The 16,172-nt window shown below is 39.4% G+C and overlaps 1 protein-coding gene across 4 annotated transcripts in view; it reads right to left on the bottom strand.

Annotated features, from left to right (window-relative positions):
• Positions 1-16,172, bottom strand: part of DMD (dystrophin) — a 1,939,942-nt gene that overhangs the window by 738,041 nt on the left and 1,185,729 nt on the right. The gene's annotated exons all lie outside the window — the stretch shown is intronic.

The raw sequence follows: 16,172 nt of genomic DNA, 5'->3' as shown, positions 1-16,172 counted from the left end.
CACCTGCCTATCTTTGGAAAGCATTGACATAATGTCATAATCACTGCTCAGTTCCTTTAATTCGCTAGAAAATCCGGTCCAAACGATGTTATGGATATTCCGTTACCTTTTTTCCTTTCATCCCTTGCCTTCCTCCCTGGCCCCTCACCGTCCTTCCGCTTGTTTTCCTTTGCGGAACTTTCTACCTACCCACCTTCATCATGCTGCATACGCAGAGTTTGGGTGACATTTAACCACTTCAGCAGAAGTGGTGTCTGATTTAGTTCAGAAATGAGCATGTGACCTCATTCAGGCCAATGAGTTTGAAGCAGAGCTTCAAATGCTTTGGGATGCTTTGGGAAAGAAAGTGGTCTTTCGTAAAAGTGGGCTCTAAGACTGTTGCAGTTTATTGTTGCCACCATAAGGGGGCGCCAGATGAAACTGGCAGGTCAAGACAGAAAGAACCCAGAGAATTGTGAAAAAAATGGAGCCAGAGCCCTGATGACATTTATTATTTCAGTTCGTTAGAGACAGGTTTTTCTGTCACTTGCAGCATGAAGAGCACTGAATGATACACCCATTGAATTAGCTGCCTATGGGTGTATTAGGACTAATCCTCCTGCAACCATCACAGAAGGTAAAAATTCATACTACTTTAATATAATTAATTTTATATCTTACTCTTATATCATAAAATCTGGTAGTTAATGTTAACAGTTAATAATTCTCTTTTGTTTTGCTGTTACCTATAAGCCATCCTTTGTAATCCCATAATGCAAAATATAATACAGTAAAAGTTCAATCATCATGTTCTGAAACAATGATATATTTTTAATTTACACATTTAGATTAGAGTTTTGCAATGGATAAAGTGTTTACTATTTTAAGAGGGTGCTGGTAAAAGGAAAGGTTAACTTAATAGAAACTGCTGTGTCTACACTGGCAATTGGAGGGGAAAAAATCACGCAGATGGTGGCATTTGTCTATGAGTGTCGTGCCAGGGGTGTCCTGGGAAGGCACGTAAATCCAGGTGGAATATCTATCTCTTCTTAAAGATACGGATTCAGATTTGTTGGAAAAATTCATTCTTCTACTCGCAGTGTCAAAAGCACTGCCACTGCCACTACATCGACAATCATCAATCAATGTAGTAGTGAATATTTTATTGACCCCTTAGTATGGGCCCAATGGGCAAGAAATTCAGCTTTCTTCTAGACTGAGAGTGGGTCATCTGTGGTTATTTTCCTACTAACAAAGCAAGGTACTTAGTAACTGACACACAGAACCAGAGGTGGTGAACTCATTTTCACCAGGGGCCACATCAGCCTCATGGTTGCCTTCAGAGGGCCGAATGTAACTTTAGGACTGTTTGAATGTAACTACCCCTTAACTGTTAAGCGAGAGCTCAGTGCTGCTGCCGGGTAGAAACAAGGCGCCAGGCCGGATAAAACAAGGTGGAGGGGCGGATTTGGCCTGCGGAGCTTGCGTTTGCCACCTGTGCAGTAAACTATCAATAAATGTTGTCTTTCATAATCTAGCACAGCCAGCTCTCTAACTCCCTTAAACATGGGATCAAGTGAAGTTTTGTGCTGGACAGTCTAGCGCACACTTGGCATAGATGCATAAAGAAATGAAGGAATGACCCCAACTGCTTGGCACACGGGACGTAGAAAGCAATGAACATAGTAAGAGAAATCCTGCTACAGGCTCGAAGGTAACAGGAAGACAAGATGGGTTTCCTCGGGGTTCCTGTGAGTAGAAAGGCTCAGTCGGATTTGGAGATTTGTGGTATATAACGGAGGAGGAAAGAAGGTAGACGTTCTACGTGGGCCAGGCAGGGCAGGACAGTGCAGAAGAACCCAGGACAAGTGGGAGGGACATTGGGCGGTCCCACTCCGACGGCAGCCTGAGTGAAACCAACACGTGGGAGGAAATGTTGGAAGATACCGAGAGTCGTGTTACAGAGGGTCTGAAAATCATGGGCTAGAAAAAAAAGTTACCAAGGAATGTTTGCCCTTGCTGAATCCTCAGCAGCCGCCAGATAGGTCTCAGGACTGTGTGCCTGGGGTTTTGCGACTAGTAGATGCCCCTGTTAGGACCAAGCGGGCATTGCAGGGGAGTGTGTCAGCAGTTCCAGGATACAGGTAGCATTCACACTCGTGGCGCATCTGAAGGGCTGGGAGGGAAGCTAGATTAACATAGATTATGATGTGTTATTTTTTGTAGAGTTTTGTTACTGTCTGGAAAACTATTTTATTTTTTCAGCTCTCTAGGGACAATACTGAAAAAAAAAAAGAACAATAGCTAATACTTATTGCAGGTTTACTTTGTATCAGGCACAACAGTAAGATCGCATGTGTTATATCTCTGTCCATTCTTGCAGTGACATTTGTCTTCTATAATCAGGTGAGGAAACCAAGACCCAGAGAGACCACACGGCTAGTAAGGCACGTGTCGTAGGCTGTCATGGGGCGGCCCCAGTGAGTCATGTCTTCCAGAATTCATGTCAGCCTCCCCGCCAACCTGTCAGCTGACTGAAAATGCATGCGAGCCCTAGCCAAGTCCTCTGAGCTTTGGCTCTATCAGCAGAACAGCCCGGCTGACTGACAGACTGTGCAAGTATAAATGGTTATCATTTCAAGTCAGTGTAAGTTTTAGGGGAATTGTTACCTAACACTTTTGTAACAGTTGAAACTGTTATCTAGAGGAAGGCTAGAAATGGGTGTAAGGCTTGATTCAGAGTTCTTTTTTTTTTTTTTTAAAGATCTTATTTATTTATGTTTAGAGGGGAAGGAAGGAAGAACAGGAGAGAAACATCAATGTGTGGTTGCCTCTCGCACGCCCCCTACTGGGGACCTGGCCTGTAACCCAGGTATGTGCCCTGACTGGGAATCAAGCCAGCAACCTCCTGCCACGCAGGCACTCAATCCACTGAGGCACACCAGCCAGGGCCAGAGTTCTTAAATATTGCTACTAATATCTTCAAAATGCTGCTTTTTGAATGTGTGACTGAGGCAGGGCTCAAGACTTTGCAAGAGGCACCTGTACAAAAATTCATAGCACACTAGTGGAGGTAATCATTAAAGAGAGGATTTTAGAGGATCATTATGAAAAGACTTAATAGCAGCTAGTATTTATCGGCTTCATGGTTTGTATCAGCCATTGCCCAAAGCAGTGAAGGAGGGGAAGAAATCCTTAGACTTTCTCCCTCCTCCTGCTCCAGGCTGCTGCCAATACCTCCCACTGGCTAAACCTACCCAGAAGCTGGTGGGTGGGCAAGCCTAGGAAATTAGGTGGGGAGAGGCCGGCCTCCTGCAATATCCAGCATAGGAAGGAAAGGCACTGGAATAGATCTGAGAGCACAGGGTAGATGACAAGGGCATATCTGGGTTACGCGTCCTGAAAAGGGCTATGTTTCAAAAGTATAAATAAGACAAATGGGCTCCCGTGCTCTGTCAAAGTTGAATACGTATCCTCTGCTGTTTGATGGATGTGCTCTACCCGCACCGAGAGACAAAAGTTTTCAGAAAAAGCCTCACCGTTGTCTCAGCAGACACTGCGTGAATATTCCCATGAATGGAACTCGTAGTCAACGCACACACAGACACTCGCCAGTCATCCTGTTTACCCTTACCAATGAGAGTGTGGGCCAAGGCCGAGAGCAGTGGCATTGCCTGACAGCTGGGAATGCAGAATCTCAGACCCTACGCCAGACCCACTGAATCAGAAACCTCATTTCAACGGAATCCTGAAGTGATTCACAGGCACGAAAAGGTCTGAGAAATGCTTCCTGGCAGACAGATCCTTTCTTCCTTCCCACTGTATTAGAATTTATGGTACCTACCTCATAATAGTAACCACAAGGCAGCTCCTCATCAAAAAGTACTCAAAGTATTTACTGTGTCCTTAGTTCCTCATTAAACCCTGGGGGGTGGGGGGAATGTGGTCAGCAAACGTGTCTCATAATGCATCAGCATAGTGAAAATAAGGAAATAGAAGCCCCCCAAATTTAACTAAATTGCCTATAGTTATGAGCTACTATGTGGTGAACCTGTGCCAGGAGTTGTTAACTGCAAGTGCAGTGATCTTTTTAGCACTGAAATGAGGTGGGGGTGGGGGGAGACGGGGCAGAGACAGATAGTACCCAAATCATGATAGTATTTGAGGTCACAGTCAGAAGTAACCACATATGAACTAAGAAACTGGAAAGAGGTATCTCAAAAACACTGGTGATCCCCTAATCCCATTGCATCTTGGGGCCAGTAGAAACAATTGAAAATGTTAAGGTCACCTTCCTTCATTATTTTAGTACTTCAAAACTGTTTTCGTCTGCTCTGAAACCCTATAAAAATCTGAAACATAATGGGTCCTTTCTATTAATTTTTCTGTTTTTTTTCTAGGTTGTCTGTTATTTGTCACCAGGGAATAGGTACCTAGCAGGAGTCCCCAACCTTTTGGGCACCAGGGACTGTTTTCATGGAAGACAATTTTCCCACAGATGGGGTGGGGGTGAGGCGGACAGGAGGCGGAGCTCAGGTGGTAATGTGAAGGCATCCACGGAAGGGGAGGAGGGAGGTTGGGGACCCCTCTACAGAGCACCTGAACACTCGGTTTACTCTCTCCCTTCCCTGGCATTGTCAGTGACCCCGGCATCGTCAGTGACCCTGGAAGGAACACACGCACCACTGATGCAAACAGGACAGCAAAGCAGCTTCGATCCAAGGCGATAACTGCATTGGTCTAGAATCTGTAAGGACAGTCATAGCGAAAACAAAAGCAATCTCTACGACAGTCATTTAGACTGGGATCGAGTGGCAGACTTTCATTCTTTCATAAAAGTCTAAGCCCAAGAATTATTGCCCCAATCAAAACTGTTGATGTAACCCACATCATAAACAGGCGGAATGTGTCACCTTCATAAGAAATTTATTTTTAGACTTTGTTTAAGGTATAATCATCAGTCACAGGTTGCCTACAGATCGCTACCATCAGGACAAATGGAGTTCTCTCTAAATATCCTTGCAGTGACTTTGGTTTCTGGCCCATTTCCTGGTCTATCTCTTTTTTCTCCACACACTTAGCCAACCATGCCAAAGATGGACTATACTTTTCCCGGTGATAACTGAAAATGTTCACAAATTATAACTGCACCCTTCCATTCAGTTCAAATACTTTTACTTCTACAGCAAAGACGGATTGATTTTTCTCTAGCAACAAACACTGAAATGGTCTCTTCGATGTCTTGTAATTAGTTCAATATCGGTACGCGCATTAAAAGGCGGCAAGACAGAACCTGCCCATCAGACCCTTATCAGACCCTTCATAACCCACGCAGTGGCCTTGCCCTGAACTATCAGGTGGATAAATGAGGAGAATGCTGATTTTGGCACCCAGCTTACTCTCGGATAATCTAGCTCATCCTTCTTGGCTGACATGAGACAGAAATAACATCAAAGGGTGATAAAGTCTTTCCCGCAAACCTGGGGTTCCACGGTTCGCTGGCCCCAGGCCTAATCTATCAATCCATTTTCTACACAATAAAAGGTAAGAAACCCATTACAGATCAGTTCTAAGCCCTGGCAGGTGGTCGACGACAAAAACGGAATACATCAACCAGCCCAGCGTTCAGTGTCTCTTTCCCGGGGTTTGAAGCACTAGGGGTCAGATGACATGCATATAGTAGTCAGGGCTTGGTATTAAATTCTTTGAGGTCCATAAATAATCTCCCACATTTTACCGCACGTGTATAAAGATTTGACAGGAAAGTTCATTTTTGGTATGATTCTGACCTTTCATCCAAACAGCACTGTTGTATATAGTTTGCATTGCATATTGGCTTGGCACACGATGTAATAAAGGAAATTGGGTTAGACTTCACAATCCATGCTCTTAAGTACAGCTTTAATCTTCATTTGTTATTTGACCTCAGTTTAAGGAGTTCGTCTATGAAAGCCTCCACTTAATGGCATTTCAAGATTACTAAATTATTAGAAAGGTAACCTCTCTGGTCTCAGAGTTGACAGTATATAATCTAGTCATTCCAAAGCCCAGGCACCGCAGAAACAGAAGGCACACATTTTCATATTAGTGAGACCTCTTTTTATTATATCATTTCTTCTCCTTTCTAAAATTCCCTGCTATAGGGCAAACATCTTTGTGTTAATAAACGACTTCACTTCAAAAATGTTACGCTAAAGGTCAGAGTTATGAAATTTTGTCTCCTTTTTTTCTCCTCATCATTATACTTTTCTGCATTTTAAATTCATTGTGAACAGGGAGGGAACTTTGCCAAGAATAGTGTTATCTGTTTTTAATCTGAAATTAGTTTAGCTTTTTAAATACAGTCTGGTCTGTAGCATATGTAAATGACAACTTTTCATACTGAGTACACATTATCAGTACACAGGATATGCTTCCGTATACATATATGTGAAAAGTATAGTTTTAATATGGAAATGACTCACTGCGCACATGTCACATTTGACAATGTGTGCTGGCTTTTTGTTTGCTCATATTTTTAAAAATAGCATTTCATTGAAATGAATGAATTATTTAGTGTTAGGTTAAGGTTTCCTCATAGAACATCGGCCTCCAAGGAAACTTTCTACAAATGGCTCCTCATCACTCCACCAAAATGGGGGAAACCCGTACCAAAAATGGAGGGGCGGGAAAGGAGTGTGGACGACAAGTTCAATTACACTCTGTCGGGCGTTCTGACTTAGGCTGGGTGAATAGATTGATTGCAAAGACACTCAGGGCTAAACAAGTCATCTTAAATCACACTTATACTTAAAACGTGGAAATGTTGGCGTTTGAAAGCAATGATGGACAACTTGGACTTCATAGCCAAGGCAAGGAGAAAAATCCATCATTTTCCTACACATTTTATCAGAAGTGCTAGCTTCTCCTAGATGATAGGAATAACGGAATCAGAAGGCTGAAGGAACACCGGCGGGACACCCTTGGGACCAGCCAGGAGGCCCCTTTGGTGGCCCTGGTACCTCTAACCCTTCTTCCCTCTTTCAGCTCCTGGATTCACAATGGCACCCAAGACCATATTTCTTTCTCTCCAAGAGCCATATTGATAACTGTTTGATGGAGATGGTGAATATTATTCAGCCTTCAAAAACAAGGCAGTCCTGCCATCTGCAAGAATATGGATCTACCTGGAGGACATCGCGCAAAGTGAAAAGTGAAAAAAGCCAGTCACATAAGGACAGTACTGCACGATTCCACTTGCAACTAGAATAGTCAAAATAATATCGACAGAGAGTAGAATGCTGGTCAGCAGGGCAAGGGGGAGAAGGAAGCGGGAGTTGTCCAATGGGCGTAGAGTTTCAGTTATGCAGGATGAAACACTTCTGGAGATCCGCTGTGCAACGCAGTGCCTATGGTTAATAATACCGTATTGTGCACTTGAAGGTTGGTTAAGAGGGTAGATCTCATGTGAAGTGCTCGTAGCACAATAAAAAGAGAGAAGTTGATGCTGCAAGAATTTTGTGCTTGGTCTTTGTGTTTTCCCATTTCAACATTATCCCTAATAATTTAAATTGAAGCTAACATTTTTGACCAATTACAATGTGCCAGACACTGTGTTTGGCAATCCTCATGCACTATGTCATTGAATTTTCACCGCAACCTGTATAGTATGTTCTATTACTACCTGAATTTTGTGGATGTTATGACGGAAGTGTGCACAAGGTAGGTCAAAGGCCACACAGCAAATAATGGGGTAGAACCCATAATCCATAAATCTTGCTCTTAATCTCCATGATAAATTGCCTCCTCACCATTCCTGTTTACATTTTTTTTTTGGTTTGTAAAATGTCTCAGCCATATCCTTTGCATTGCCTAACATTTCCATAAGTTGGAAAAATAAAAACCGCATATCATTATTATAAACTTACTCTCATTAAAGAGTGATTCATTTGGTAGTAATGGCAACCAGGTTTCTTGGAGAGTCTTAACTTCTCAACTTCACTGAAGGATCAAGTGAGCAACAGCAGCGCCCCTGCTCAGTTTACCCACCAGGGAGCTGGATTATAGTAGAACTAACAGGATTATATACGTAAATATGAGGTCTGTCCCAAAAAACTCCGGCCATTGTTAATGTAACAAGAATGGTTTGTGCAACATCAATGTAGACTGGAATGCGCATGCGTGAACAATGACGACTTCACTGTACTAGTCAGTGAGGGCAGTGGATGCTGTTCAGTGAGCATGTGTCCTGTGTGGCTGTCGCATTCAAAAATCACTGAGTAGAGCAATGGATGTGCATTTAATTTTGCATGACGCTTATATATTCCTCCATGGAAACTGTTCAGATGATTCAGAAGGCCGCAGCTATGAACAAATGGTGATCGGCAGCTTCATCATGACAACACACTCACTCATGCATCATGTCTCGTGCAGAGTTTTTTGATGAAACATCAAATCAGCCAGGTGACTCAGGCCCCCTACAGCTCACATGTGGCACCCTGCCACTTCTGGTTATAGCTTTTCCCCAAACTAAAATCACCTTTGAAAGAGAAGAGATTTCAGATCATTGATGAGATTCAGGAAAATACAAAGGGGCAACTGATGGCAACTGGGAGAACTGTGTGAGGTCCCAAGGTGCCTATTTTGAAGGGGACTGAGGCATTCACTGTGCTATGTATGGTGTTTCTTGTCTACTATATCTTCTATAAATGTCTCTATTTTTCATAGTACATGGCTGGATACCTTCTGGACAGACCTCATGTGTGTGTATATATATATATATATATATATGTGTGTGTGTATGTAAAATAATATGTATATAACTTTAATATTTTAAAGTAGAAAACTCATGAGAGTGAAAGAGGGAGATATTAAAGATTATGATGGGAAACCAGGCAAAGCCAGGACCGTCAGAGCAAACTGAGATGTACTCATGACACTCCAGCCAGTAGCAATGACACCCATCCGGTGCGAAATGATAGGAGGCAAAGTCAAGGATGCTTATGTTATAAACTTGTAATTACTGCTCACCTCCTCAACTCTCAGCCTCAAATTATTTAGCATCTATAGATAAGAGATATGAATAGGTACAGTGCCAAACCTTATGTAATTCTGAATGCCCTTTAAGTGGAGCAAGGGTGGGAACTCATTACGGTATGCTTAGAACAGCATGTGGCACATAGTGGTCACTCATTACATGTTTGTGGAATGAATGATTTTATGAATGAGTAAATATTAGGATGTAGTTATCAAATACATAAAGGAAACTTCCAAGGTGAAGATTTAGAAAAGATAGCAGGCCGTATGCTTTACTAGTAAATAGGTAAAAACCATTTTCTTGCATCTCCTGGAAAGATCCTTCACTGTTGTAAAAAAAAAAATAGTAATTAACACTAAGGGCAGGATCGGATGGTCACTACCAGAACAGGCTATTAATCATGGTATCTGATAGGACAATAACCTATTAGAGCAAATGTCTATTTTTGAACAAGGAGTAAAAAAGTGAAGCTTTAGCTTAATTTAATTTTCTCAGTTTAAAAAATATCCTCATCTGAGGGTATGCTTATTGATTTTACAGAGACAGAGAAAGAGAGACAAACATCGATGTGAGAGAGAAACATCAACTGGTTGCCTGTTGCATGCACCCCAACGAGGGATTAAACCTTCAACCTAGGTATGCACCCTGACCAGGAATCGAACCTGCAACCTTTTGGTGTATGGGACGGCGCACCAACCAACTCCACCATCTGGCTAGAACTAATTTTCCTGCTTTTACTATCCATATTTATAGTAATGACTAATAATGCCTGGCAATACGTGGCAAACATTTATTAACCGGACACAAATGAAAAGAACAAATCTAAAGTGTTTACTCCTTGGATGGATATGTAGAAGTAAAATAATTAGAAGTTAATACAAAATGAATTAGATTTCTGATCATTTAGATACAGTCATTTGTATTTTATAGCAAATAGTTTGGCCTCTGAATTTCAATAGGCTTTTTCTCTCATAATATGTATTTTGTGACTTAGTTTGAAAACGATCCCTGCACTATCATCAATATTGTAAAGGTTATTCTTATATGGATACTTTGCTACATATATTATGTTTTTAAACCTAATTTTTTTCCTAGGTAAAGTAGATCAGATTTTTTTTTTTTTAAGATGCACTTCACTGAAATTCACTTCCTAGCAAAATGTCTTATTTGTGTTTATAAAATGTTTTGGTCTTTATATGCACTATTTTATACTGTTTAGGCATTAACAAACTAGTTATTTACCATTTTCAAATAAATGATAAAACATGAAAAAATTTAAAGTTATTCAACAAAATGAAAATATATTTATTATGACTAATTGGAATGTATGATATATTTTGTCTATAAAGTTACTTAACACCAAAAACAGTATATGTATATATAAATATAAAACTAATTCTGAAACACAAAAATATCCTTTCTTGTATTACATAATCACAAATGCTCTATTCGGATAAAGAAAGTTTGGGAAAATAACTTGAAAACATAGCATCCAGTTTTCCAAAAAAGGGCAAGAAGCAAAGCAGAAACTCTCGTAGTTTCTTTAAATGAAAAGAAATCCCAGTTTTTACCTTTAAAGGAGCAATGGGATGCAACGGGAAACTGTGTTTTTCTTGGTTTCTAGAATGTTATCCACAGAATAATCATGGGCTTCACAAAAAATTTACAAAAAATGTTATTTTCAAGTAACTTATATTTAAATAGAGGGCAGTGTGTTCTCAAATATATCACATAACCTTCCTACAACTCAGCATCCTAATCTAGAAGATGTGAGAATAATTTAGCTTCATTAGGCTCCTTTGATCTGAATAATTCTGAGTCTACAAAATAAATGTTCCATCTTTTCATCTTTTTAATTAAGTATACAACATGATTTCCAAACTAAAAACTGATAATACACACTTTATGAAGTGTATGATTGTCTGACCGCTGTGCTGTACACCTGAAACCTATTTAGTACCGAAACATAAAAGGTGGCACAGTAATTGGAAAACTGGTGAATATGCAGGATACAGCATGCTAGAGTTAGCCGTGGGAAAGGCACCTGATACCGGAGACTGTGATAGTAGAGCATTTATGTAGATGCTCTGTATTAAGGAACTGGCCTATTTTGCACCTCAGCAACTATGACCTACTAGTACCATTATACCACCCACGCCAGCATTTGGATGGAGGAGGGGGCTGGAGAATATAGGGGAAGGGACCTCATTATTCCTTCTCTCGTCTAATGACTCCGTACTTTAGGATTTATGGAGATCAAGAGCATCTGTTGAATACCTTGGCCATCATTTCTCACTTTATTGTAAACTATGGAGTTGGGTACTGATCTAAATCTGGCACTGATCATTTTTTCCCCTAAATTTAAACCAACAGGGATGGGGGCAGCACATAGAGATTGAGAAGAGACAAATAATTTTGAATTTGGCTACTGAATAAGATCCCAAATCTGAAGACATTTGGTGGCAAAAGTATAGCATTAAAATAACTTGGGGATGGAACCCAGATATTATGGATGATCTAGTAATATAAGTCTCGGTGTTCATAGTCTTGGTTTTACTTTTCTTTCACAAAAAATTATTTTTATGTTTGACTCATGTTTCACTATTTAGGAAGCTGCTATTGTGTGTCTTAGATGGTTCTCTCACATTTCCTAGAATTATAGATTTTGTGTTCAGTTTTGTAATATTGAAATGCACTGAGATATTGTGAAGCATTTCGGGGTGTCACTCCTTGTTTTCTTCCTGAAGGGAATAATTTTATTTGTATCATTTTGTGGCTACAAAATTTAATTACGAAGAAAACAGATTCCCGCAAGTGTCTGTATTTTCACATGCCTGTTTTGAAATAATTAAAACAAGAAACTTTACATTTTCAGCAGTAAAAAAAATTTACCTTAAAATGTGTTACTCTGACTATGCCCATAACTAAAAGGAAGTGTTGATATATAAAAATAAAAGGGATTTTTTTTCAAATACTTAGTTGCTTGAATTATAGAGATCTAAATTCACATTTTGATTTTAATGTCAAAAATTGGTTCTTTCCAGTTCATAAATTTTTGATCGGTCATGTAAATGATCCATTACAAGAACTTCAGCATCATCAATTTTAAAAGTATAATAAATAACCTGACACAATCCAAAATAAAGTCACTTATTTTCTTTGCAAATCACCTATGGACAGAAACTTTTCTCAGTATAACTTCTTCACACCTCTCAGTTTTTCTGGATACTGATGAATAACAAGCAATTCAGAGGCAATTGTGCCATGTTTGAAAGAAGCCATTTTACATTACATGAAAATTAGAGTTCTGCAGTATCTCCTTGGTATGGCTTTGCTACAGCTTTAAAGGATTACAACTTGCGTTATATTTTGAATGGAACAAAGTTAACAGGTATTAAATATGCCCAGTAAGGCAGCAAAACTGTGATACAAAGTGCATCAGAGATTTCAAAATATCCTTGGAGGGCCGAAAGCACATATGGGGAAAGTTCCTACGGGGACAAAGAAAGTTAAGGGAGAAACAGCCTTAGGTACAGGGGGGTCTGACCTTGGCTAAGAGGCGGGTTAAAGTTGGAGTAGTGAAAGTGTGTGGATGGAAATTGGCCCCTAGCTCAAAACCACCACATGATAAATGGTCTTCCCTTAGCACTAACCTATAAGTGAAAATAAAAATAAGTCAAAATGAAAAGTATGTGGTTCTCATCTAAAGAAATTGAACATGGTATCTAGAAAGAAGCTCAGCAGTTGGTGTGGGCAACTCAAAGCCCACTGCGTTATAGACTTTGAAGGGATCTTTCTGCAAGAGTCAGCCCTTTGTCTTAGCACATAGAGTAAAATATCCCAGTCGACAAGATCCACCCAGGTACTTAGTGCTTTCTATGTTCTCATTCTTACATATAAATCTATAAAGGATCCAGCCCTGGCTGGTGTAGCTCAGTGGACTGAGTGCAGGCCTGTGAACCAAAGTATTGCCGGTTTGATTCCCAGTCAGGGCACATGTCTGGGTTGCAGGCCAGGTCCCCAGTATGGGGTATGCTAGAGGCAACCACACATTGATGTTTTACTCCCTTTCTCCCTGCCTCCCTTATCTCTCTAAAAATAAATAAATAAAATATTTTAAATCTATAAAGGATCACTAGCTGTATGAGCAAAGTCTACAGCCCCAAAAGAGAAAATGACAAATTCCTTGGAAGGCACAACTTACAAAAGCTGGCACGCACAAAACGTGAAAAATCTAACTATCCTGTTTCTATGAAAGACACTAAAAAACCAATTATCAAAAAATTTCCCATAAAAAAATAACTCCATGCCCAGGTGGCTTTCCAACTGAATTCTTTGAAACATCATGAGGAGAAATATTATCAATCTGTAGTAATTGTTCCCCCAAAAAACAGAGTACCTCTCAACTTGTTTTATAAGACTACTCTAACATTGCTATCAACACTTAAGAGGATAGTACAAAAAACACAATTTTTCTGACATGAGCAAACATATAAAAATCTTAACCCACATATTAGAAAATTCAATCCAGCAATCTATAAAAAGTACAAGACATCATGGCCAGTGGGATTCATTCAGTCATCCCCGAACAGTTTCACGTTCTGAAACCACTATCATTTGCAATGATACCACTACCGCAAACCACTACCATTTGCGATGTTCATGCAAAGGAGAACAATCATATAATCATTTTCATAAATGCACAGAAAGTACTGAACTATGTTCAATACCTATTCATAATAAAGACTTGATAAGCTGAGAAGGAGAAATTTCTTATCTGATTAAGAGGACCTATCCCAAATCCTACAACTAGCATCATACTTAATGATGAACTGCTGAAAGCTTTCCACCTGAGCCAGAGAATGAGTCGATACTTCCAATGATCAACACTTCCATCCACATTGTTTTGGAGGTCCTAGTCTATACAAAGAATAAATAAACAAGATCATAAAGATTGAAAAGAAAGAAACTACTTCTATTTGATGACATGATTGTACACATAAAACAAATACAAAAGATTCTATAAACTATTAATAGGTGAATTTAGCAAGGACACGGGATATTACTTAATATACAAAAATCTATTATATTTTATGTGCCAGGAACAAAAAAGAAAATAAAATTTTAAATGAGTTGCATTTATAACAGGATCACAACATCGAACGTTTGGGATTCAATCTAATACAAGATGTGCAAGTCCTCTGGACTGAAAACTGGCCAATATTACCAAAGTGACATTATAGAGACAAATAAATGGAGAGATGTAAGATCAGATGACTCAGTGTTATAAAGATGTTAACTGATCTACAGATTCAACAGAATTCTAATTAATATCCTGACAAGCTTTAATAAAATTTGACAAGTTGGTTCTAAAATTTACTTGTTTTTTTTCTTCTTTTTTTACATTAAATTTATTGGGGTGACATTGGTTAATAAAATTTATACAGGTTTCAGGTGTACAATTCTAGAATATCTCATCTGTACACTGTACTGTGTGTTCACCGCCCCAAGTCAAGTCTCCTGCCGTCACCATTTATTCCCCCTTTGCCCTCTGCTACCTCCTCCCGGCCCCTTTCTCTGGTAATTATCATGCTGTTGTCTCTGTGAGGTGTGACTCTTTGCTTGGTTTTTCCTTAATCTCTTCACCTTTTTTACACAGACCTGCAAAGCCTCTCCCCTCTGACAGCTGTCAGTCTGCTCTCTGTCTATGAGTCTGTCTCTATTTTGTTTGTTAGCTTATTTTGTTCATTAGATTCCACATAGGAGTGAGATCATATGGCACTTGTCTTTCTCCAACTAGCTCATTTCATTCAGCATAATGCTCTCCAGGTCCATCCATGCTGTCGTGAAGGGTAAGATTTCTTCTTTTTTTTTTTTTTTTTTGGTAAACCAAAGAACCATAAATAATAAGGGCAATCTGGACTAAAAAGAACAAAGTTCGATGGTTTACATGACCAGATCCCAATTTTTAAAAATAAAACAACTGTATGTATGCATACAGCAGAATATTAGTCATAAAAGAGAACAAAGTTCTGGTGCAGGGTACAACATGGATGAACCTTGAAAATGTTAAGTGAAATAATCTAGACACAGAAGGGACAAATATATATGAGTCCATATACAAAGTGTCTAGAACTGGTAAAATTCACAGAGACAGAAACTGGGTAAGAGGTTACTTTGGGGAGGGCGGTTGATGGGGAAAGGGGTGGGGAGTCATTGCTTAATGGTTACAGAATTTCTGTTTGGGATGATGAAAAACTTATGGGAAATGATGATGGTGATGGTTGCACATTGTGAGTGTAACAAATGACACTGAATCGTACACTTAAAATCATTGAAATGCCATGTTTTTCACACACACACACACGATGATTTAACAAATAAATAAACAACCAGTAAATGGTACACTTTAAAATGAGTGAATGGCATGGCATATGAATTATATCTCAATAAAGTTGTTCAAAAGCGACTGTCATTAAGCCGTTGCAGAAGAAGCTGAGGGACAGATATCATGTCAGAGAACAGAGAACTGAGAAGCAGATCCACACACACACACACACACGCTTACTCGACTTAGCAAAGCTGCCACCGCATTACCACAAGAAAAGAACTGTCTTTTGATAAATGGCGATAAATTAATTGATGTTCATTTCATTATACACTCATTCATACGCACCACTGGGTTTTAAAGAGTAAGGATGCATTACTTTGATAAACATTTCAAATACTGCATTTAAAAAATGTGGAAGGTAGAAAGATAAAGACTCACACATTAAGTAATTAAGTAAATGATTAAATAATAAATGAATGAATGAATGAATAAGTAAGACAAAAAACCCTTTTGGAGAAGGTTAGCATCCATTTAGCATTGGTTAAGTCTATACTATGCATTAAGGTAATTTCAATTTATGATACATGTTGAACTTGACAGCCTCCACCTTACTTGAATACTGTCAATATATGAATATACCCAAACACTGAATTAATTAGTTCATCTCTTTCAGTCTCACTGTTTAGAATAGTTCACGCAACATAATAATGTTGTATACATTGGCATTTAGTCAGTCACGTACCGTCATCCACCATCAGCACGCCTTCCATCCACAACAAATCATGTGGCCAAACCAAATGGTTAGGTTCAAAAACCAATGACAAAACACAATCCACACATCAGCCC

The sequence above is a fragment of the Phyllostomus hastatus genome, unplaced genomic scaffold (genome assembly GCF_019186645.2).
Source record: "Phyllostomus hastatus isolate PE091 unplaced genomic scaffold, TTU_PhHast_1.1 phas_scaffold_12, whole genome shotgun sequence".
Taxonomy (NCBI): Eukaryota; Metazoa; Chordata; class Mammalia; order Chiroptera; family Phyllostomidae; genus Phyllostomus; species Phyllostomus hastatus.
This window is presented reverse-complemented; position numbering and strand designations above follow the sequence as displayed.